Below are 25,222 nucleotides of genomic sequence, written 5' to 3' on the forward strand. Positions count from 1 at the left end.
GATGAAGCGTCGTCTCACGCGGTCTGCACGTCCAGCACGAACGCTGGTCCAACTGAGGCGCCAGGTGGAAATGGCATGGCAAGCCGTTCCACAGGACTACATCCAGCATCTCTACGATCGTCTCCATGGGAGAATAGCAGCCTGCATTGCTGCGAAAGGTGGATATACACTGTACTAGTGCCGACATTGTGCATGCTCTGTTGCCTGTGTGTATGTGCCTGTGGTTCTGTCAGTGTGATCATGTGATGTATCTGACCCCAGGAATGTGTCAATAAAGTTTCCCCTTCCTGGGACAATGAATTCACGGTGTTATTATTTCAATTTCCAGGAGTGTATATATGATGAGGTCCCATACTCCGAGGAGCGTAGGGGGCGATGCGGGAGACCCGCACCGCTGACTAGGCAAGGTCCTAGCGGTGGTGGTTTGCCATTGCCTTCCTCTGACTGTAATGGAGATGAATGATGATGATGAAGACGACACAACAACACGTGGTTTCACGGCTTACAGCCGCTTCTACACGTCCAACCGACATATTTAAGAACTGAAATACGATCATAAACTGTTTTGCAAGTTTTTGCTGTTAAGTGAAGGTTACTAGAAGACTTATAGTCACAAAAATTATCGGATTAACCCATCGTAGGTGCACATGACGTTCTTAGTCAAGATATTCACATTCAGAGATATTGTCAATATTCCCTTTAAAACAAAGGCTGCTTGGCAGGGTGGTCAATGTAATATCCTCTACTAGTGTGTCTGGGTAGATAGGACCGATATGCTGGCCATTCATTGCATGTGCAAATATCTATGAGAGAAAGAAACAGTGCTGAAGGCTAAAACCCAGTCGCTTCGCCTCTATGCGCGCAAAGTGCCATCCTACGTGAAATGGCTCTGAGCACTATGGGACTTAACATCTGTGGTCATCAGTCCCCTAGAACTTAGAACTACTTAAACCTAACTAACCTAAGGACATCACACAACACCCAGTCCGTCCTACGTGAAGCGGGCTATAATAAACGCTACTGTGTACTGTTGCTTCCGTATACGTCCGCCAAACAAACTTTCTCTTGGAAGTGTAGTTTAATTCAACAGCGCGTTTACATTCTTTACTGTATATTTGGTAGAAATTAAATTTTTTTCAGATGAATGACAACACCGCTGACAGTGGGTAATACTTGGGTTTTAATTGCCGTATCTTCAGGTGCAACAATACAGGGTTATTACAAATGATTGAAGCGATTTCACAGCTCTACAATAACTTTATTATTTGAGATATTTTCACAATGCTTTGCACACACATACAAAAACTCAAAAAGTTTTTTTAGGCATTCACAAATGTTCGATATGTGCCCCTTTAGTGGTTTGGCAGACATCACGCGGATAATCAAGTTCCTCCCACACTCGCCGCAGCATGTCCCCATCAATGAGTTCGAAAGCATTGTTGATGCGAGCTCGCAGTTCTGGCACGTTTCTTGGTAGAGGAGGTTTAAACACCGAATCTTTCACATCACTATGCGTGAAACTTTCCCGCACGCGTTCAACCGTTTCTTCGCTCACTGCAGGCCGACCCGTTGATTTCCCCTTACAGAGGCATCCAGAAGCTTTAAACTGTGCATACCATCGCCGAATGGAGTTAGCAGTTGGTGGATCTTTGTTGAACTTCGTCCTGCAAGTGTCGTTGCACTGTTATGACTGACTGATGTGAGTGCATTTCAAGCACGACATACGCTTTCTCGGCTCCTGTCGCCATTTTGTCTCACTGCGCTCTCGAGGGCTCTGGCGGCAGAAACCTGAAGTGCGGCTTCAGCAGAACAAAACTTTATGAGTTTTTCTACGTATCTGTAGTGTGTCGTGACCATATGTCAAAGAATGGAGCTACAGTGAATTTATGAAATCGCTTCAGTCATTTGTAATAGCCCTGTATATGTAAGAACTGAAATATAATTGTAAACTTTATTGGAAGTTTGTGCCAACAGCCTTGCGTGCAAGTTTGTGCCAACAGCCTTGCCCATATGGTAACACACGTTCCCGTCAGATCACCAAAGTTAACGCTGTCGTGCTAGGCTTGCGCTTGGATGGGTCACCGTCCGGGTCTGCCGAGTACTGTTGGCAAACAGGGTGCACTCAGCCCTTGTGAGGCCAACTTAGGACCTAGCTGACGGAGAAATAGCGCCACCGGTACGAAAACTGACAACGGCCAGGTGAGTGGTGTGTTGACCACATGGCTCTCCATATCCACTGAGGATGACATGGCGGCTGGATGGTACCTGTGGTGTCACCGCCAGACACCACACTTGCTAGGTGGTAGCTTTAAATCGACCGCGGTCCATTAGTACGTGTCGGGCCCGCGTGTCGCCACTGTCAGTAATTGCAGACCGAGCGCCACCACACGGCAGGTCTAGAGAGACGTACTAGCACTCGCCCCAGTTGTACGACGACTTTGCTAGCGACTACACTGACGAAGCCTTTCTCTCATTTGCCGAGAGACAGTTAGAATAGCCTTCAGCTAAGTCCATGGCTACGACCTAGCAAGGCGCCATTAACCATTTCTAGAGAGAGTCTCACTTGTATCATCAAGAATGCTGTATACAAATGATGGAGTAAAGTTAAGTATTCCTGGAGCTACGTACTTTTCTTTATAGCATTCATTAAGTATCCTGTTCCAGACTTCACGCCAGCCGGCGTGTGTAACGCGTGCATTTCGGCTACTTCCGAGTGGCGTGGCTGTCTTGCTACGCCACAACAGTACCTTTGGGCCTTCAAGGCCTATTCGGATGGTGTTATGTTACTGTAAGTTTGTGCTACTACATAAATTTTAATTGAAGGCTTTTAATAAAAAAAATAATCACATTAATCCATCCTAGGTGAACCCAACGTTCTTAGTCAATGTAGTTCCATTCAGAGATATCGTCAATATTTTTTAAAGAAAAAGAAAAAAAAAATGAAGGCGGCTTGGGAGGATGATCCATGTAATATCCTCCACTAGTGTGTCCAGGTAGATCGAACCGACATACATGTGCATGTGCAAGTATCCATAAGAAAAAGAAACACTGCTGAAGGCTAAAACCGATTTCGAACATATACGAGCAACTGAAACGTAGTTACCGGTAGAAATAGTGCAAGAAAATGTTCAAATGCGTGTGAAATCTTACGGGACTTAACTGCTAAGGTCATCAGTCCCTAAGCTTACACACTACTTAACCTAACTTATCCTAAGGACAAACACACGTCTAGGCGCTCAGTCTGGAACCGCGCGACTGCTACGGTCCCAGGTTCGAATCCTGCCTCGGGCATGGATGTGTGTGATGTCCTTAGGTTAGTTAGGTTTAAGTAGTTCAAAGTTCTTGGGGACTGATGACCACAGATGTTAAGTCCCATAGTGCTCAGAGCCATTTGAACCATTTTTTTTGACAAACAGCCGGCCACGGTGGTCTAGGTGTTCTGGCGCTGTAGTCCGGAACCGCGGGACTGCTACGGTCGCAGGTTCGAATCCTGCTTCGGGCATGGATGTGTGTGATGTCCTTAGGTTAGTTAGGTTTAAGTAGTTCTAAGTTCTAGGGGACTGATGACCACACATGTTAAGTCCCATAGTGCTCAGAGCCATTTGAACCATTTTTTTGACAAGCACACACACCCATGCCCGAGGGAGGACTCGAACCTCCACCAGGATCAGCCGCACAGTCCATGACTGCAGCGCCTTTGACCGATAGTGCAAGACCGTGGGTGCAAAGTAGAAGGAACTAGCCACGCCGCTTTCTTACTATCTCAATGATACGGAAGGTATAGCTTGAAAGAATAGGACCTTTTTACTTTCTTTCATCTTTTTACTTTTTTACATCCAAATAAAAGTTTACTCCAAGAAGAAGAGCCAGCACGCAGAATAAGTATCCGTGAACCTTTCCCTAAGGGAACTTCAGAACCGCCAGCATCATCACTCATTTTGCAGCAGGTATTCACGGAATGATTCTAGTTCACTCATGTTTCTCCAAGGTAGAACTGTAGAACTGTCTCCTCCTATGGGTGTCGTGAATCTTTATAACGGACGTGGTTCGTGCTGCTTCTATGTCACCTCTTTCAATTAAAAACATTCTTCTTAACATATCTGAAACCAATTTAAAATTCTTTCTATTGACGAAACGCTACCTTTGAAGCCAGTTTACTCAGGCATAATTGTAACAAGTTTTTGTGAAGTTGAGTATTCCCTTCTTATATACAGGGTGTTTCAAAAATTACCGGTATGTTTGAAACGGCAATAAAAACTAAACGAGCAGCAATAGAAATACACCGTTTGTTGCAATATGCTTGGGACAACAGTACATTGTCAGGCAGACAAACTTCCGAAATTACAGTAGTTACAATTTTCAACAACAGATGGCGCTGCGGTCTGGGAAACTCTATAGTACGATATTTTCCACATATCCACCATGCGTAGCAATAATATGGCGTAGTCTCTGAATGAAATTACCCGAAACCTTTGACAACGTGTCTGGCGGAATGGCTTCACATGCAGATGAGATGTACTGCTTCAGCTGTTCAATTGTTTCTGGATTCTGGCGGTACACCTGGTCTTTCAAGTGTCCCCACAGGAAGAAGTCACAGGGGTTCATGTCTGGCGAATAGGGAGGCCAATCCACGCCGCCTCCTGTATGTTTCGGATAGCCCAAAGCAATCACACGATCATCGAAATATTCATTCAGGAAATTAAAGACGTCGGCCGTGCGATGTGGCCGGGCACCATTTTGCATAAACCACGAGGTGTTCGCAGTGTCGTCTAAGGCAGTTTGTACCGCCACAAATTCACGAAGAATGTCCAGATAGCGTGATGCAGTAATCGTTTCGGATCTGAAAAATGGGCCAATGATTCCTTTGGAAGAAATGGCGGCCCAGCCCAGTACTGTTCGAGGATGCAGGGACGATGGGACTGCAACATGGGGCTTTTCGGTTCCCCATATGCGCCAGTTCTGTTTATTGGCGAAGCCGTCCAGGTGAAAATAAGCTTCGTCAGTAAACCAAATGCTGCCCACATGCTTATCGCCGTCATCAATCCTGTGCACTATATTGTTAGCGAATGTCTCTCGTGCAGCAATGGTTGCTGCGTTTGAATTTTGTATGGATAGAGGTGTAAACTCTGGCGCATGAGACGATACGTGGACGTTGGCGTCATTTGGACCGCAGCTGCAACACGGCGAACGGAAACCCGAGGCCGCTGTTGGATCACCTGCTGCACTAGCTGCGCGTTGTCCTCTGTGGTTGCCGTACGCGGTCGCCCTACCTTTCCAGCACGTTCATCCGTCACGTTCCCAGTCCGTTGAAATTTTTCAAACAGATCCTTTATTGTATCGCTTTTCGGTCCTTTGGTTACATTAAACCTCCGTTGAAAACTTCGTCTTGTTGCAACAACACTGTGTTCTAGGCGGTGGAATTCCAACACCAGAAAAATCCTCTGTTCTAAGGAATAAACCATGTTGTCCACAGCACACTTGCACGTTGTGAACAGCACACGCTTACAGCAGAAAGACGACGTACAGAATGGCGCACCCACAGACTGCGTTGTCTTCTATATCTTTCACATCACTTGCAGCGCCATCTGTTGTTGAAAATTGTAACTACTGTAATTTCGAAAGTGTGTCCGCCTGAAAATGTACTGTTGTCCCAAGCATATTGCAACAAACGGTGTATTTCTATCGCTGCTTGTTTAGTTTTTATTGCCGTTTCAAATATACCGGTCATTTTTGAAACACCCTGTATGTTACCGGCCAAACCAGCTTTTAGGATCAACCAGTTTCCGTTAGGTCAAACTCGTTCACCCTGTTACAGATAGGATACAACAGTTTAGCCTAGTTCGAATCGGGTTATCCTAGTTAGAATTTACATGCTTTAGTCTGAACTAAGTTTACCTAGGCGGAACGCGTGTTGCTGCCTATACGAACGGGGAATCCCCGAATCATCTCTGGATCGTCCCCCGCGCCTCTCAACCGTTGTTCGCTCGCACCGTTCTTTGTTTTGAACGGTATTTTGCATCGACGAGTGGGCGCGTTAAGTTGCTGGTTGCATTTAAAAGATTTTATTATGATCCTAGTATAATTATTGTGAGGCGTTTCATCATGGATGAGCCTTCGTGTAGTAGACAAGCCAATCAAAAGCTGTGGAGAGAAAAGTTTCTGAAGGAAATTTTGCAGACTGAAAACAAAATGTCTTCTCCTTACAGTGTGTTATCAGTAGACGAATTTGCGGATTTGGTTAAACAAGTAGAAGACACGGAAAAATTGAAAAAAAAGAACATCATTACAAAAAAGAAGACTGAAACGATTTGCTACTTTGAAAATTGGTTATGTAAAAAAGCTCATTGCACGGTGTGAAGGGAATATAAAATACTTTGTTCCAGCTGATGAACTTTATTGATTGATTGACGCAGCTCATGTAGCTGTTGGTCATGGTGGCCGCGATAGGATGTTAGCCGAGCCATCAAAAAAATATGCCAACATCACAAAGGAAATGATATGCCTCTATTTATCAATTTGTGATGTTTGTCAACAAAAGCAGATAAAAGATAAAAGAGGGCTAGTTTCAAAGCCAATTGTCCATTTGGAAATGAATAGCAGATGCCAAGTCGATTTGATTGAATTCCAAACACAACCATAATGGAATTTAAAATTCATTTTAGTTTACCAAGTCCATCTCACAAAATTTGTTCTCCTTCGTGCGTTAACATCAAAGGGGGCTTATCATCTGAATGACATATTCCTAACTGTAGGGGCGCCGTGCATTTTTCTATCTGATAATGGCAGAGAATTTGTCGATAATGGTATAAGCGAACTCGCAAATTTTTGGCCAGAACTGAAAATTGTGTGTGGAAAACCAAGGCACAGCCAAAGTCAGGGCTTTGTTGAACGTGCCAACCAAGACATTGAAAATATGATAAATTCTTGGTTAACGGTCAACAGTTCGACGAAGTGGTCCAATTCATGAAAAATCGAGCTTACCACTCTGGCATAAAACAGTCACCTTATGTAACATTATTCGGAATCGAACCTAGAGTAGGGCTTTGCACTTCCTCGTTGCCTCGAGAAATCATAAATGATATTCAGGATGAAGATGACCTAAAAAAGGCAATCGAAGATGTCAGCAATACTGAACAGTACGAAGACAGTGATGATGATAACATTGTAAAAATTGACACAAACGACCTTCAAAACGCTAGAAAAATCGCGACAGAATTTTTTTTAAAAAAGAAACAAGCTAAAAGAATGAAAGCTTCTTCTGACAAATTCCATCCACCAGCTGACACTGGAGACAACGTAACCATAGCCTACCTATTTCAGATATAGATAAAGGCAGAGGTGACCTTCGAAACATAATTGGAGTAATACTTCAAAATCTGATGAGGGCCTCTACAAAGTTGGCACCAAACATGGCGTATTTCAAAAACATTATGGCAGGTATAATTTTATTAAAATTTGCCATGATTTTTTGTAATAAAATATTTAAAAAATATTTGTTTTAACTTTTCTTATGGTTTTAGAACTGATTTCGACGTCTGCATTCAGAGGTTTTTAGATGTGGCAGATATTAACCATGATATTGAAATATCTTTAAGGACTGCAGCCACAAAACATTGTGTTGGATCAGGGCAAGGCTTCGTGAAAGGCTGTTACATGAAAAACTGTACAACAAACAAATGCAACTGTAATAAAAACACTCTGCAATTCTAAGTGCCACCAAAGTAAACCTTGCAAACAAAAAGTAAATAAGCAAATTGCAGATAACGTGATTTCTGTGATCTAGTAGTAAATGTGGAATTACTGATTAGTTAATAAATAACTTTAATGAATCATATTGACTATTTTATTTCTATTCCTTTATTCAGTTCACTTTGAAAAGCTTATAGAAGATGCAAACTAGGTGAAATTAGTTCAGACTAGGACCTACCAGTTTATCCTAAAGCATGTAAATTCTAACTAGGAAAAACCGATTGCACCTAAGCTAAAGTGTTTTATCCTATCGGTGACAGGATGAACGAGTTTGACCTAGGCGAAACTAGTTCATCCTAAAATCAGGTTTGGCCGGTAACATATACATTTCAAATGCGGAGCATTGTAAAACACAGTTGTCAAAATCATCTGTTTGTGTTACAGGTTTCTTGAGTTACAAGTCTCTTTCAGGTGACACTAAAACAAATTTCCCTGAGGTTTCTACAGCTCCGACACTTTTGCTTTCTATTCTCTGTACAGTTCTCTTGCCGACGCGTGGTTCTGCAGTTCGTTTTTGAGTCTTCAAAATGTCCAAAATAGAATTATCGCTTTCAGATTCATATTTGAAGAAGTTATAAATGCTGGAAATAAACCTCCTCGACTGCTTGTGAAGCATCTACATTACATCTACATAACTACTATTGAATTCACAATTAAGTGCCTGGTGGAGCGTTCATAGAACCACCTTCAAGCTATTTCTCTACCGTTCCCCTCTTGAACAGCGCGCTGGAAATACGAACGTTTTAACCCTTCCGTGCGAGCTCTAATTTCTCTTATTTTATTATGATGATCAATCTTTCCGGTGTAGGTGGGCTCCAGCAAAGTATTTCACATTCTGACGAGGACGCTGGCGACTGAAATTTCATGATAAAATCCTACCACAACGAAAAACACCTTTGTTTTGATGATTGCCACCCCAAGTCGCGTATCATATCCATGGCAGTCTCTTCCCTATTTCGCGAAAATACAAAATCAGCTGCCCGTCTTCGAACTTTTCCAATCAATCCTATCTCCTGTGGATCCCACACGTGACAGAAATACTCCAGAAGAGGGCGGAAAAGCATAGTGTAAGAAGTCTCTTTAGTAGACCTGTTGCATTTTATAAGTGTTCTACCAATAAATCGCAGTCTTTGGTTTGCTTTCCACACAACGTTATCCATGTGACAGCTGCATTTTAAGTTATTCGTAATTGTAATCCCTAAGTATTTAGTTGAATTGATAGCCTTTAGAATCGTTTACAGGTAAACCGAATTTAGCAGATTCCTTTAAGTACTCATGTGGATGATTTCAGTCGATTCATTATTTAGAGCCAATTGCCACTTTTCTCAGCGTACAGATATCTTGTCTAAGTCGTTTTCTAATTTGTTTTAATCTCTGAGACTTTATAAAACGGAAATTTACAGCATCATCTGCAAACAGTCTGAGAGGTCTGCTCAGATTGCCTCCTACATCATTTAGTAGATCAGGAGCAGAGGAGCCCCAAAACAAAATCAAATGGGGCTTAACATCTGAGGTCATCAGTTCCCTAGACTTAGAACGGCTTAAACCTAACCAACCTAAGGACAGCACACACATCCATGCTCGAGGCAGGATTCGAACCTGCGATCGTAGCACCCGCGTGGTTCCGGACTGAAGCGCCTAGAAACGCTCGACGAAGCCCCAAAACACTTCGTTGCAAACGCCAGGCACCACTTCTGTTTCACTCGATGATTTTCCGTCAGTTACTACATACAGTGATCTTTCTGACAGGAAATCACGAGTCCAGTCGCACAACTAAACTGGATTGTCGCAAAATACGGCAACAACGCAACGTGCGGGAGAGAGATTCTCGCAAGCTGGTTTGTAACTTGCGGCTATCTTTAGGAAAAAGAATGAATCTTATTGGCTGCAAGTAGTTAATGGCGGGGGATGCGCAGAACGGCTGAAAATGGGGCCGCCTTCCAACGTGACGCGAATTTTTTTTTTTTTATAGCGAAATAACTATCATGAGCAGAGCTGACATCTGTAGAAGTACAGTGTCAACAAACTACTTCACACTATCGTACGGCATGCGTTTCAGAGTGTAAAGATAATGCTTATTACATGCACCACTCGACAGGGTAAAGAACTCATAATTTGGACATGAAGTGACCCTAAATCTTCGCTTCAGAATGACGGTAATTTCGATACAGTCACCACGCTGTTATTTTAACTAAAATGAGCACTGATAGTTTTCATAAACTATATTTAAATCTTCGCATTGTACATAACATGAGTTGTACACAAGGACCCTGAGTCTATTATAATCCAAGTAAGATAATGCAACTCATGATTTTCATACGAGAGTTGGAACTTTAATAGTGGCAACTATTTATTTACAGCTCGTACAAAATAGATACGTGTTTCAAAGTTTTACTGACCTTCAGAGTAGTCACCAGCATTGTGTATAACCCGTTGACTGCGATGTAGAAGTCGTAGGATACTCTTAGCAGTGCCTGTTATGTTGACAGTTCGAGCGGCGCGGTCTAATTGCCCGACGAATTTGTAGCACTTCTGAAGCGAATGCCGTGATGTGTTCCCTTCAGTTTAGAAATCGAGTTGAACTCACGAGGGCTTTAGCATTCTCCTGCGAAATGATGGTCAGGTCCTGCAGAAAGTGACATCACTTCTGGTCGTAGGTTGCGTTCCAAAAATGAACAGCATAGAGACTGAAGTGATGACACTTTCTGCAGGACCTGACCATCATTTTGCAGGACAATGGTCAAGCACGTGCAGTGCAAGTTGTTGCTGATTTGTTCGAGTGATGTGGCTGCGAAGTGCTATACCACCTACTGCACTCCCCTGACTTAAGCCCTCGTGAGTTCAACTCGATTTCTAAACTGAAAGAAACACATCACGGCATTCGCTTCAGAACTACTACAAATTCGCCGGGAAATAGACCGCGCAGCTCGAACTGTCAACACAACTGGCACTGCTAAGAGTATCCTACGAGTTCCCCATCGCTGGCAACGGGTTATACCCAATGCTGGTGACTACTTTGAAGGCCAGTAAAACTTTGAAACACGTTTCTATTTTGTACGAGCTGTAAATAAATAGTTGCCACTATTAAAGTTCCAACCCTCGCAGCAAGGAATAAATAATTCATAAAGTTTTTACATGAACTTTCACTGTGGCTTCATGGTTATCTGACTATAACGTAAGAGAGACTGTAAAACTGTTCTGTCTCACAGCACACGTCCTGGTGAAGTCTTTCAATCCTTTTACTATAGACTGAACTTCAGAACTCTATCACATGGAGAACATCACGTAAAAGACTTCTTACAATACCAAATCCTATTGCTCCATAAAATTTATCAATTCTTTAATTAACTGCAATTAATAATTTAAGTACTTTCACCTTATACAAAAAGGGAAATTCGTAACATTCTTGTAGCAGGAACAGGATCACTTCATGGTGAGTGACTCAGTTTGTAATACATAGTTAGTACTAATCATTTATTATTTGAACACTTCAGCAAACACTGGTCCATGCACGCATTTACAGGATTAAATATTACTTTGCTCAAAGGTGGATGCAGTTGCGATCTTTTGAGGTGTTTGAACAAAGTCGTATGGTGCAGTGATGGTTCTTGATGCAGTATCTTCTGTAAAATATTTTCTTGGAATCGTAAATGCAGATTTTAGAGCAACCCAGTGAATGTCATGATAAACGGCCAACAACAACATACATCTGAGGCATAACTGCTCCACTTTTAGGGACTGATGGTGTTGACTTGTGGAGATCTAGTCAGTCACTGACTACACAGCACAACGACTTCTCACATCAAATCGCACCACTCCAATTTTCACAAGCTCGCTTAAGCGTTTTCGTTGCAGACAGATTTCGTTCCAGTATCGTGTTCAATCCTGCATGTCCTAAGCATGGACGAGCTATATATGTTGTAATCCAATACACAAAGTGACATAGCTTAAAATATGACATTTACAAAATACTTCCAGAGTTTGTCAAATTACAGGATAGGAAAAAATATTTACGTATGTATCAAATTAAAGAAATTAAAGAATACAGATGTTACATTGTTGATGATTGACTTAAGTGTTACGTATGCCCCAAGTTTCAGTGTTGTTTCCTGTTAAGAATACCATCAGCGAAACATCTATAACACTTCATTCAGTGATGAGCATAGCCACAAACAGTGTTCATGAAAAACAATTAGTTCATACACAGATTACATTTTGGAATATGATTTCATAAAATTGCCAAAGAATACCACCATTTAAGTTCAGTATAAACACACTAGCATAGTAAGTGTTTTTTTATCACAGAAAATTTTGCATAACAGTGTGTAGAAAATATACATAGAAAAATTATACATCGTTAAAAATTATAAAAAAACTATACAAGATATATTCTTTTCAGTTCATTACATACAATATTATCTACAAAATAGTTTCGATACATTAAATGTTTTTTTATAACTTTAAGCGGTTCATTTAATTTGCATTATGACAAATATTTACTCTTATAATTATTTAAATTTCAGAAAACTAATAGAAGTTTTCTTTTCAGTTTATGAAAGTCACTAATCAACTGTCTTTCATAAACTTATTTGATATGAAAGTAATCTCTCTGTTTAAAAGAGATTACTTTTATCTGAAGTACAGTATATAGTGTGGTGCTACAGAAGAATGCTGAAGATAAGGTGGGTAGATCACGTAACTAATGAGGAGGTATTGAATAGGATTGGGGAGAAGAGAAGTTTGTGGCACAACTTGACTAGAAGAAGGGATCGGTTGGTAGGACATGTTTTGAGGCATCAAGGGATCACAAATTTAGCATTGGAGGGCAGTGTGGAGGGTAAAAATCGTAGAGGGAGACCAAGAGATGAATACACTAAGCAGATTCAGAAGGATGTAGGTTGCAGTAGATACTGGGAGATGAAGAAGCTTGCACAGGATAGAGTAGCATGGAGAGCTGCATCAAACCAGTCTCAGGACTGAAGACCACAACAACAACATATAGTTATCTATTAATTAATATAAGCAGTCCATTGAAAGAAAACAAAACATTATTGTACAGACTATTTACAGTAAGCAAAAAATTTTTGCTGCCACTTTACCAATTCAGACAGTCCTTAATAAACACTTCTTTATCATATTCGCTTAGCAAAACCATTTGCTGCCCACTTAGAATGTCGGCAGTCCATTTTCACCTTCTATAGACTTAGTCATATCCATTATTATGCTGCAGATGACTATGCATTGCAAACTCTGGATTATCATGTTTCTTTTCACATCGTTTCATTCCATTTTACTGAAAATCTTGGTTATTACAAACCCAGTTAAATCGCCCAGAATCTGAAACTTATACTTTTAAATTAGCAGGATTGTAATGGTAACTCATATGACAGTATGAACTCAAATTCACAAGAAAAATATTTACAAGAATACTTATACGACAACATTTCACAGAGTATTGTCTCCATGTTCCTGGATAACTGTGTTCCTTATTCTGTCCATGGACATAAGCTTTTAAGCCCAACACACTGCAAACACCAAATAGTTTCTTGTATTTTGGATGTAACAGATATCATAGGTTAGTTTGAAGAGTCCTTTGTACTTCAAACCATTGTAAATACATTTAAATTTCGACATAAACCTCTCCCACACTCTCTAATTATGATAGCAGTAATTTCATTTCGCTGATCTTTCTACGACAAGTCTTAAAGAGGCCTAATTTCGTCCAAAGGAATGTTGGCTACAGTGCTTTAGCTGTCTTCGGTGGTTTCTTTGGTGCCGAGATGTGTAAATCATTAACGGCCTGAATACTATGTTGCCAGTGTAGTTATCATTCACCGGTCCTTTCATTTTCGGTTCTGTCTATACTTCCGGTACGAGTTTTGAAATTATCTCGTCTTCTGGTGCGTAACTGTACTCAGCCGGGAATTCATCAAATCTAATTGTCTTCCGAATCTCACCACCCAGGGACACTATTTGGTTCCGACATAAACGCTTTTTTTGTTGTGTGGTAAATTATTTGTCTCATCTTTTATCGTAATTTGAACATTTAACGCTACAGCATTCTTCTGTGTTCATAATTCCTTCTCTATCACAGCAGGCTCTTCATGTAAGCTGTCTTCATCGGTTCTAATGAGACTTTTACTTCAATAACTCGTAAGAAATCGTCTTGCTATTTAGAACAGTCTGCTCTATTATATTTTCATTGTTCGGGAATACTTCATCAGCAATGCTAATGATTTCCTTTTCGTCTATCATCCTCCTGTCTGTAACCGTACTCGTTTCGCTATCACTAACTTTTAATTTCATTTGCAGCTCGTGTACTTTTCGCAGTAGATATTACTTCCCTTCCTACTGAGGCGTAGCGCGTTACATCGTGCTTATTGAGATCACACATAACAGCAGTGAACATACGTGCAGTATGAGTCATGTGCAGGACATGTGGCATCAGATGCCGGAGAGTATGTAGTTTCTATGCGGCCTGGTAGGGATCACTAGCTGACGGACACTGCTGGAGCTGCAGTCAAAATACTGTAATTTTTATTTGCAGTTTTGCTTGTTTACTTTTCTAATTTTTTAAATTACCATTATAATTGTGCTTAGTCATGAGAGTGAATGAAAGTGTGAATATGAAATAATGTTTTATGTGAAGTTTTTATACTATACATTGAAGTAACTAGTCTCGTGAGGATGTTCGAAATGACGTGCGTGCCAGTCATTCGTACCGGGGAATCAGTTTATGGTACTGGGGGAATGAGATTATGATTGCCGTAAAACATTTTTGTTAAGAGGGAGTTAATTTTACATTTGTGCGTTTTCAAAATTTATTTATGGTAATTTACTGTCTGATTTAGTGACACATTTTGATTAGTTCTGTATATATGCGCGGGACTGAGCGAGTTAGATGCTGATTTCCGATTAGCTGCGATGTTTCTCTGCTAATTAGCAATTAGCATATTGGAGCGTATTTTGGGAACTGAAACTTCTTTTGTGTAGGGAGATGCGGAGGGTCGGGGCTTGGATCTCACAGTCATCAAACCTACTGATATGTGCTCCGATGAAAATGCTTAATATTGTGATATTTCGGCACCAAAATGTTTGAGAAGTGCCGTAAAGTGGGGAAATTCAGAACTTTTGGTGACATTTTAGACATCTAAATTCCGCGTAGCGTGTTGCTTACTCGCGAACGTGAACATTTTATTACGTGTGACTGATTTTACAAACATTTGAGCGAGCTATTTTAAAAGAAACAATCCGTTTGTAAACTTTCTGTGAAGGATAACTAATAATTACCATAAAGTGGCTATGGTTATGAACGATGCGCGTCTGTGGACTGTTCAGACTTTGTACGGCTTAGCGTAAGGCTTTTGTAACTGGTGTACTCAAGATTACCGTAACAGAGTGAAATTTTTCGCACGTAATTACGTTCATTTAATTATTATTAACCTTTCACCGACAAAACTACGAGGGCAGTTCAATAAGTAATGCAACACTTTTTTTCTGAAACAGGGGTTGTTTTATTCAGCATTGAAATACACCAGGTTATTCCCCAATCTTTTAGCTACACAACACTATTTTTCTACGTAATCTCCATTCAATGCTACGGCCTTACGCCACCTTGAAATGAGGGCCTGTATGCCTGCACGGTACCATTCCACTGGTCGATGTCGGAGCCAACGTCGTACTGCATCAATAACTTCTTCATCATCCGCGTAGTGCCTCCCACGGATTGCGTCCTTCATTGGGCCAAACATATGGAAATCCGACGGTGCGAGATCGGGGCTGTAGGGTGCATGAGGAAGAACAGTCCACTGAAGTTTTGTGAGCTCCTCTCGGGAGCGAAGACCTGTGTGAGGTCTTGCGTTGTCATGAAGAAGGAGAAGTTCGTTCAGATTTTTGTGCCTACGAACATGCTGAAGTCGTTTCTTCAATTTCTGAAGAGTAGCACAATACACTTCAGAGTTGATCGTTTGACCATGGAGAAGGACATCGAACAGAATAACCCCTTCAGCGTCCCAGAAGACTGTAACCATGACTTTACCGGCTGAGGGTATGGCTTTAAACTTTTTCTTGGTAGGGGAGTGGGTGTGGCGCCACTCCATTGATTGCCGTTGTGTTTCAGGCTGGAAGTGATGAACCCATGTTTCATCGCCTGTAACAATCTTTGACAAGAAATTGTCACCCTCAGCCACATGACAAGCAAGCAATTCCGCATAGATGGTTCTCCTTTGCTCTTTATGGTGTTCGGTTAGACAACGAGGGACCCATCGGGAACAAACCTTTGATTATCCCAATTGGTGAACAATTGCGACAGCACTACCAACAGAGATGTCAAGTTGAGCACTGAGTTCTTTGATGGTGATCCGTCGATCATCTCGAACGAGTGTGTTCGCACGCTCCGCCATTGCAGGAGTCACAGCTGTGCACGGCCGGCCCGCACGCGGGAGATCAGACAGTCTTGCTTGACCTTGCGGCGATGATGACACACGCTTTGCCCAACGACTCACCGTGCTTTTGTCCACTGCCAGATCACCGTAGACATTCTGCAAGCGCCTATGAATATCTGAGATGCCCTGGTTTTCCGCCAAAAGAAACTCGATCACTGCCCGTTGTTTGCAACGCACATCCGTTACAGACGCCATTTTAACAGCTCCGTACAGCGCTGCCACCTGTCGGAAGTCAATGAAACTACACGAGACAAAGCGGGAATGTTTGAAAATATTCCACAAGAAATTTCCGGTTTTTTCAACCAAAATTGGCCGAGAAAAAAATGTGTTGCATTACTTATTGAACTGCCCTCGTATTTTTAGTGCGACTTGTGGTTACGAAGTGAACATCTGTTTTCTCTATAGCCTTTTCCGGCTGAGAACTACATTTCAGTAACTTAAAGGAGGTGTGCGTGTGAGAAGAGACTCACGAGATGACTGGAATGTTATCAACGGCAGCATAGCACCGCACCGCTGCACTATCACCTCTTCGAATTTTTCTTCACGCAAACTCTGTGCGGCACTTTTCGCACTTTCACCATTCTCCTCTTTGTCGGTTTATGAGCTACTTTTTATGATCCCTTTTCTACCTATATCTTCATTTGATTTTCTGATAGCACAATCTCTTTCAAAATCTGCACATTGCTTTAGTCCCTTATACACATCGTCGATCTGGTCACATCAATTGGTCATTGCTAACAATTCATGATGAGAAGTATTTTCTACTTTGTTATTGTTGAAGCTATTAAAATGTAAACGTCGAGCGACTAGGGCCACCCGTCGGGTAGATCGTTCGCCGGGTGCAAGTCTTTCGGATTTGACGCCACTTTGGCGACTTGCGCGTCGTTGGGGATGAAATCGAACCCGGGTCCTTAGGATTGACATTCTGTCGCGCTGACCACTTTTTCTTTTTTTTTTTCATTTTCTTCGTTGTTGATCGTTGTGCTTGGTCGTTGCGGACGTCACGTAACATCCGTTCAAGTTCGTTGTTGATCCTTTCACTCAGTTTTTTATTACAGAGGCCAACCAGCTCTCTTATCAAACACGCTTTTTTCTTTAATCTCGTTTTGTTCATTTTAGTTCGTTGCATCTGCTCGGGGCGGACGTCGCAAGACACCCGTTTCAGTTTGTCTTTCATGCATTAACTCAGCTTTTTTTTTTCCTTACAGGGGGCTGCTAACCCTCTGACCGAACACGCTGAGCTACCTGCCGGCACAACTCAGCTATCAGTGGCGGACTATTGGAACTTCTCTCTTTACTTACCTACATTTTCACTGGCGAAGATCTCATCTTGTAACCTCCCCCTCGCTTATCGACCTTAATGACAGTGAAAAATTAAACCGTGTGCACCTAATGGAAATTTGGCAAAAGCAATCGTCACAGAAGTTAATTTGTTGGTAAAGAGGGAGGAAAGGGTTACATCTAAATGAAAGGAAAAATACAAATGAAATTGGTGAAAATTAATTTTGAGAAAAGGGTAACATTAATAAAGTAAATGTGCGAACGTTACGTTAACAATTAATTGGCGTTATTTAGATATTTGAGATTTGGGGAAAATTACGGTCGCCAGTCCTAAGGACAACTAGTATAATAACTGAAAACGAAAGATTAATGCACATTTAATTAGCACTAAAAGCGTGGCAACTGAAAGTTGACACGTGCTGTGTGAAAAATGAATGTTTGTCAGAAGTAATAAATTTCGCTACACTCTGACTTAATGTAACAAAAGAATTAATAAAACCGGAAAATTGAAAGTTAATTTAGTGAGTGAAATTAATAGTGAACTTTGTTTCTGAAGCACTACGAAATTCAATAAAATAAGGTTAGTCTTGGGCTATCTCAACAATCACTTCAAAAGCTACTTGAATCTACACAATTAAGAAATAAGAGATTTAACTTTGAACTTGAATTAAATGATTCTGCACAATTAACAATAGTAAAATTTCCTTCGTACCAAGCTGAGCTGCAGTCACAGGTAAGCTAAAATATGGTAACAAAACTCGCACTCTTAATTTCTGCTTGTGTAATCTTAATATTGTAGCCAGCTATGAATACTTTAACTGAACTTTGAAATTAAAGCAGTGAAATGGAATGATATTACTTTAATGCTGGCGTATGAATTTCAACGACATTTGGGTTCATTCCAGAAAAGGAAGGGACCCTGCTTGGTAATGCAATTGGGACAATGAGCAACAAAGGTTCATGCTAAGTTGCTGTATTTTTATGATGCAACAGTTTGAAGAGCTGAGGTCTGCCATACAGTTCTAAAACTTTACGTGCTTCCAGTCTTCCTTGTTGGTTGAATGAAGGTTTGCAGCCGCCGATCGGGGAGGTGGCGATAGTCACTCATTGTCGGCCGTGGCTGTTGCAGAAGCTGGATGTTGGCGCGCCTTCTTCTCGACACAGTCAGCAGGCGAAACGGGCTCTCGTTGTGCGCCAGCTAATGCTTCCCGTCCGCGACACCATGTCAGAAACTATCATAGCAAGTCGAGCGCAATTACATGCTGCCCAACCCCGAAAGAGCGGCAACTCTGGGAGTGTCACACAACACACCTGCTCCACCGCCCTAGTCCAGCCCGACCTCTCTGCCCGCGCTCCATGCGGCAGAGTTCACACTACCAAAGATCCTAAACGCTTTGGTTCTCCACACGATCTATCGATGTAATCGTTCGATAGCATAGTTTTCCTTAGGCCAGACTCAGCGTAAAAATACAAATAACATTTACAAAACAAACCAATTATACATCGACATAAATGCATATATATATATATATATATACACAAATAGTAGAACAATTACAATATATAAAGACACGGAAATGTCATATCTTCAGGTAGCAAAACAAGGAAAAAAATTATAGTACAATAGATGGAAATAGGAGGATATGCATTTCCGGCGTTACACGTGCCCCACATTGACTGAGGATGTTCGTCTAACCTAATCAGACTCAGAAAATGTCCCAAAAAGGAAAAAAAAAGCAGCGGAAATGCATATGCTCAAAATATCAAGAAAATTTAGCATTAGGCTAAATAACCATAAACCAATTTTTAGACCATAATAATTGAGTGGAGACACTCCTAACCTTATTCCAGTCTGTCATCTTACACAAAAGAAAACAGGTTGACAACATATTAAAATTCATAGAAAACATAGAAAATGGTTCAGCTGTTCTAAATCCGCAAAATCCCTAACAGTATCAAGAAATGGAATATTATTTACAAAATTAACCAGCCCGGCTGTGGGGCACGCTAGATCTTACTCGCCTGTGTAACGGCATTTCCAGAACGTCCGTTTCACTGAATTCTTTCGGAAAAACTCACTCCCGAGTAATCTCAAGGAGTCCATTAACACTATCACAGTGGATAACTCAATACTGTCCATCATCACACGCATGTACTAGTCTGAAACTTAAAACAGCGTCTAAGTACATCGGCAATGACTAGTAAATCACATATTTATGAAATTTTACAGCTAGTTACAAAATCATATTTACATTCCTTAATCTAGTGTCACTCAGCTGAAAACTTAAACTAGCAGCTTAGATTTTTCAATTGATTAATAATCAGTTACTCTTAAATCATTTAGTCAAAATTAATTACTTATTAATTACAACTTCTTTAATGTCCTCTTGGTCAGGCAAAAGCATGGCAATCTAGCAAATCGTTAAATCTTACACTCTATATTTACATACTGTACAAATTACCCATTCTGTGGTATTAATCAATCCTAGGTTGGTACAATTTCAAGTCTACAATGTTCCGTATACCTAATAGTTTTCCAGAGCTTGGATACTCTAAGCAATAAGCATCTGTCTGAGGTATACCAATGACTATACACATGGTCCATTATAAACAAACTTAAATTTAGAGATTTCATTGTCTATCTCGCTCGATTTCTCATGAGCTTTTACAAGTCTCGGATTGCAAACTTAGCAAAACGCGCTTTAGCGTCATGACGACGTATGAGAGCATCGGCTTTTAGCTTCATTATTTCTCGCAAACGATCTTTTTTCACACCAATACTAATGTCAATCCGTGGAGGGAATTTGATTATCTCTTCCACTAAACTTTTACTTTTGTCATCTAACAGAATTTCCTCTGGAGAAAATCCCGTAGACTCATGTCTCAAGGTGTTCATAATCCTCTCAAATTCTGCTACCCATTTGCCCCATGCCCTATGGTTGTGATGGCAATAGGTACGGCAAAGTCGGCCTAGCTCGCGAATATACCTCTTAGTGGGATTTCCAGCCGGACAGTAAGCTGAAATATGGACCACTTCGACCCCATTACTTGCCATGCCTTCATTCCACAACCTAGAAGTAAATTGTGCCCCATTGTCTGATAGAATCGCCTTGGGCTTACCAATATGAACAAAATAATCGTCCACAAGCTTGCTATAGACCGCTTTGGCTGTAGCTTTCCTAATCGGGTGTAGTTTGAATAATTTGGAAAAAGCTTCTAGCACTACTAAAATGTAGGCAAAGTTTCCTGATGGCTTGGGCAAAGGTCCATACAAGTCCACGCACAGTAATTCAAAAGTGTCGTTAGACCTTATACTTTGCATAGGACCACGACTCGTACAGTTGGTAACCTTCACCTTCTGACATAAATCGCAAGTTTTCACTCTGTCAGTAACGCGTTTTAACATATTCAAAAAGATTTAGGGCTTGCAGCCTGTCGTCGTTAACTTCCATCCACGATATTTCGACTGGACAACTGCCAGCCATCCTCAGTAACCATCGAAGACTGACGAAGACGCCCTCCGTTCCGTAATACATAGTATTCCGCGCATGCGTCAAAATCATGTGGAGGGACGAACCACACCGCCCGCCAGCAGAGCCCTCGCTGGTGCAACTGCAGAACTCAGCCGTCTTCGGCGTTGTCAATTGCCGTGGCCATCTTCGTCTGGAGCAGATCTTAGAGATGACGGGGTTCCACGCATTATCTAGCTGGTAGCCATTGTCACGGTTGATAAGATTGTCTGTCATGCGAATTTCCACTGATTCTTTTATGACGGAGTCCCAAAAGGATGTTGCTGTGGCCAAAATTGTTGTCTTGTCATACTCCATTGAGTGTCTAGTGGAAATGCAGTGCTCAGCAATTGCAGACTTGCTAGGTTGCAAAAGGCGAGTACAGCGCTGATGTTCAGTGCAACGTTCTTCTACTGTTCGCAATGTTTGTCCTATATATGACATGCCACACTGACAAGGTATTTTACAAATTCCCGCCTTCCGCAATACCAGATCGTCTTTCACTGATACCAGCAGGTCGGAAATCTTCGATGGTGGATGGAAAATTACTTTCACTTCGAAACCGTGGAGAATTCTAGCAGTTTTGAAGGAAATGTTGCCAACAAAGGGAAGAAAAGTTAGAGATTTAGTAGACGTGCTCTCTTCTTTCTCCACTCCCTGTTTCTTTGGCTTAATTGCAAGTGCCTTGCTAATTTGCCGGGTAGAATATCCATTCTCTTTGAAAACCCTCTTCAGATGGGCAAGCTCTTCAGGCAAACTATCTGCATCTGACACTGCATGAGCTCTGTGTACAAGTGTTTTAAGTACACTCATTGTTTGTGATGGGTGATGGCAGCTGGACGAATTTAAATACAAATCAGTATGCGTGGGCTTCCGATAAACCGAATGCCCCAGAGAGCCATCACTCGTCCGTCTAACTAGCACATCCAAGAACGGGAGGCAACCATTTTTCTCTAATTCCATGGTAAACCGAATGTTCTCATGAATGGAGTTGAGGTGATCTAAAAACTCCATTAATTTTTCTTCTCCATGAGGTCACACTACGAAAGTGTCATCCACGTACCCCCAAAAAACAGTTGGTTTGAGGGCTGCTGATTCAAGTGCTCTCTCCTCAAAATCCTCCCTAAAAAGGTTGGCCACCAAGGGAGACAGGGGGCTACCCATGGCGACGCCGTCAATCTGTTCAAAATATTCTTGGTTGAACATAAAATATGTTGAGGAGAGAGCGTGGCGAAACAAAGCAGTGATTCCCACCTGAAACTTAGTGCCAATCAGTGCCAAGGAGTCCGCAAGAGGTACCTTTGTAAAAAGAGACACGACGTCAAAACTAACTAAAAGATCAGAAGTACTTAGGCAGAGAGCCCCCAGTCTGTTGATAAAATTGGCCAAGTTACGTGTGTGATGTGGACATTTGCCCACAAATGGCCTCAGCAAGGATGCAAGATGTTTGGCTAAATCGTAAGTGGTGGCCCCAATATTACTCACTATTGGCCGTAAGGGTAGTCCGTCTTTATGTACCTTCGGAAGGCCATACAGTCTTGGAGGTACGCTGCCATGAGGTCTTAAGCGCTTGATCGTCTCTGGAGGCAACGAGGAAGAATGCAGGAGTGTAGATGTCTTCCGTTGCACACATCCTGTAGGGTCGTTATCAATATTCCTGTAGGCAGAATCATTTAGGAGACCATACATCTTATCCACACACAAACTGCGAGGTAACAGTACAGTTAAATTGCCTTTATCAGCCTTCAGTACCACAACGTCCGGATGTTCTCGGAGATTTCGCAGTGCAGCCCTTTCTGCGGAGGTAATGTTACTGTGTTGAGGAGGAGCCTTCAGAGGAGCACGGCAAGTTTCCCTCCTTACTTCCTCTGCAGTTTCCATAGGAAGGCGTCATACGGCTTCTTCAACATGACTCACAAAACTTATCAAAGGTGGTGCTCTAGGTGTTGTTGTTGTTGTGGTCTTCAGTCCTGAGACTGGTTTGATGCAGCTCTCCATGCTAATCTATCCTGTGCAAGCTCCTTCATCTCCCAGTACCTACTGCAACCTACATCCTTCTGAATCTGCTTAGTGTATTCATCTCTTGGTCTCCCTCCACGATTTTTACCCTCCACGCTGCCCTCCAATGCTAAATTTGTGATCCCTTGATGCCTCAGGACATGACCTACCAGTCGATCCCTTCTTCTAGTCAAGTTGTGCCACAAACTTCTCTTCTCCCCAATCCTATTCAATACTTCCTCATTAGTTACGTGATCTACCCACCTAATCTTCAACATTCTTCTGTAGCACCACATTTCGAAAGCTTCTATTCTCTTCTTATCCAAACTATTAATTGTCCATGTTTCACTTCCATACATGGCTACACTCCATACAAATACTTTCAGAAACGACTTCCTGACGCTTAAATCTATACTCGATGTTAACAAATTTCTCTTCTTCAGAAACGCTTTCCTTGCAATTGCCAGTCTACATTTTATATCCTCTCTACTTCGACCATCATCAGTTATTTTGCTCCCCAAATAGCAAACCTCCTTTACTACTTTAAGTGTCTCATTTCCTAATCTAATTCCCTCAGCATCACCCGACTTAATTCGACTACATTCCATTATCCTTGTTTATCCTTGTTTGCTCTAGGTGTAGGTGCAAAATTCAAACCCTTACTTAAATCCGACAGCGTCGCGTCGTCCAAATTATTGTCCGTGAGGTTAACAACGGAACGACGTGCAGTAATGCCCTGTGGCGACGACTGTTGTGGCACTAGACGATCAAATTTTGACATCTGCCGAGATCTTGCATCCTTGTGTACCCATTCAGATTTGGCGGAGGTTACCCCATCAATCCAGTCCCATGATACAGTAGACAGATGTGCTGCAATCTTCAGATGCAGATTGTAATGGTCGCCTGGTCGTAGATATTGCTAATTGCTATAATCGCACTATCTCACTCCCATTTACGGAGCTTGTTAGCACTTGATGTTAGGTTGGCGCCATTAAAATGGATTGTGTTGTGGAAATCGCTGCTACTTGCTGGATCGCTGCTGTCTCTCGATGCTGATGCTGGCTCTAAATCTGGTTGTCTAGGGTTAAAAACATGAGGTCCCGTGTTTTTTATGTGCTTTTGATGATAAAGAACGAGCGAAACCAACAAATATGTAAACTTCAAATATTTATTACTCTGGTGGCCATCTTAATTCCACTGTCCACCAAAGACCATGACACAACACAAAGTAGTACTTCTGTTACATATTCTTTGCATTGTTTATCCAACTCAAACAATAACACCAAACACACACTACCAAAGTGACATTCCAACTGCTTTTCGACCCTTCTTGCTGCTCGTATTTATAACATTGTCAAAGAACTACTAAAAAGAGATATAGTTTATAAGTCACATGTACATCTGTTATCATAATTTGTGGAGAAAAGTTATTAATTTGCATCGAGTGACATAATTTAACATGTTATTAAAATGACAGACAGATTTGTTGGCTTGACGAATAATTCTCTGTTACAAAAGGCCGTTTTTTAGAAGTTTGTCAATTGACTTCTCTAAGTAAATAACATGAATTATTAAGAATTACACTGGTTTTCGTCTAAAATAGGATTGCTTACGTGAATACTGAGTGAAAACGCTCCTAGTGAACAAATAGGTTTCACTGGGTGATTTTTATTTAAGGAGATCCAAAATACCTAAGTTGTCCACTATTTTTCGTACTTCATATTAATTATTTAAGATGAACTTCGTATTTTTACATGATGACATTTGCTGTATCAGTGATCAAGTGATATTAACTTTTGTGTGGGTCAGTTACTCAGTATAATTTAATGGGTTGACTGTTTATGGAGACATGTTATGCAATCATTGTTAACATACACAATACCTTTGCTATAATCATAAATTCTCGTTAAACTGGTTAAATTTGGAGGGTATCGCATACTTCGGTACAGTAAAGCCTTTAATATGTTCCGTTACAAGATGGAACAATTCTTCTGAAATGGCATCCAATCTTCGTCGTGTGTGGCAAATCCTCTCTTTAACAATAGCGTGACTGGCCCTTTCCGTTATCTTCCGTGCAGTGGCAGTCTTAATAAAATGCGTCACTCTGGCAAATTTTGGTATTATGGCATGGAATGGATATTCTACCCGGCAAATTGGCTCTGAGCACTATGCGACTTAACTTCTGAGGTCATCAGTCGCCTAGAACTTAGAACTAATTAAACCTAACTAACCTAAAGACAT

This window comes from Schistocerca cancellata, chromosome 2 (assembly GCF_023864275.1).
Source record: "Schistocerca cancellata isolate TAMUIC-IGC-003103 chromosome 2, iqSchCanc2.1, whole genome shotgun sequence".
NCBI lineage: Eukaryota > Metazoa > Arthropoda > Insecta > Orthoptera > Acrididae > Schistocerca > Schistocerca cancellata.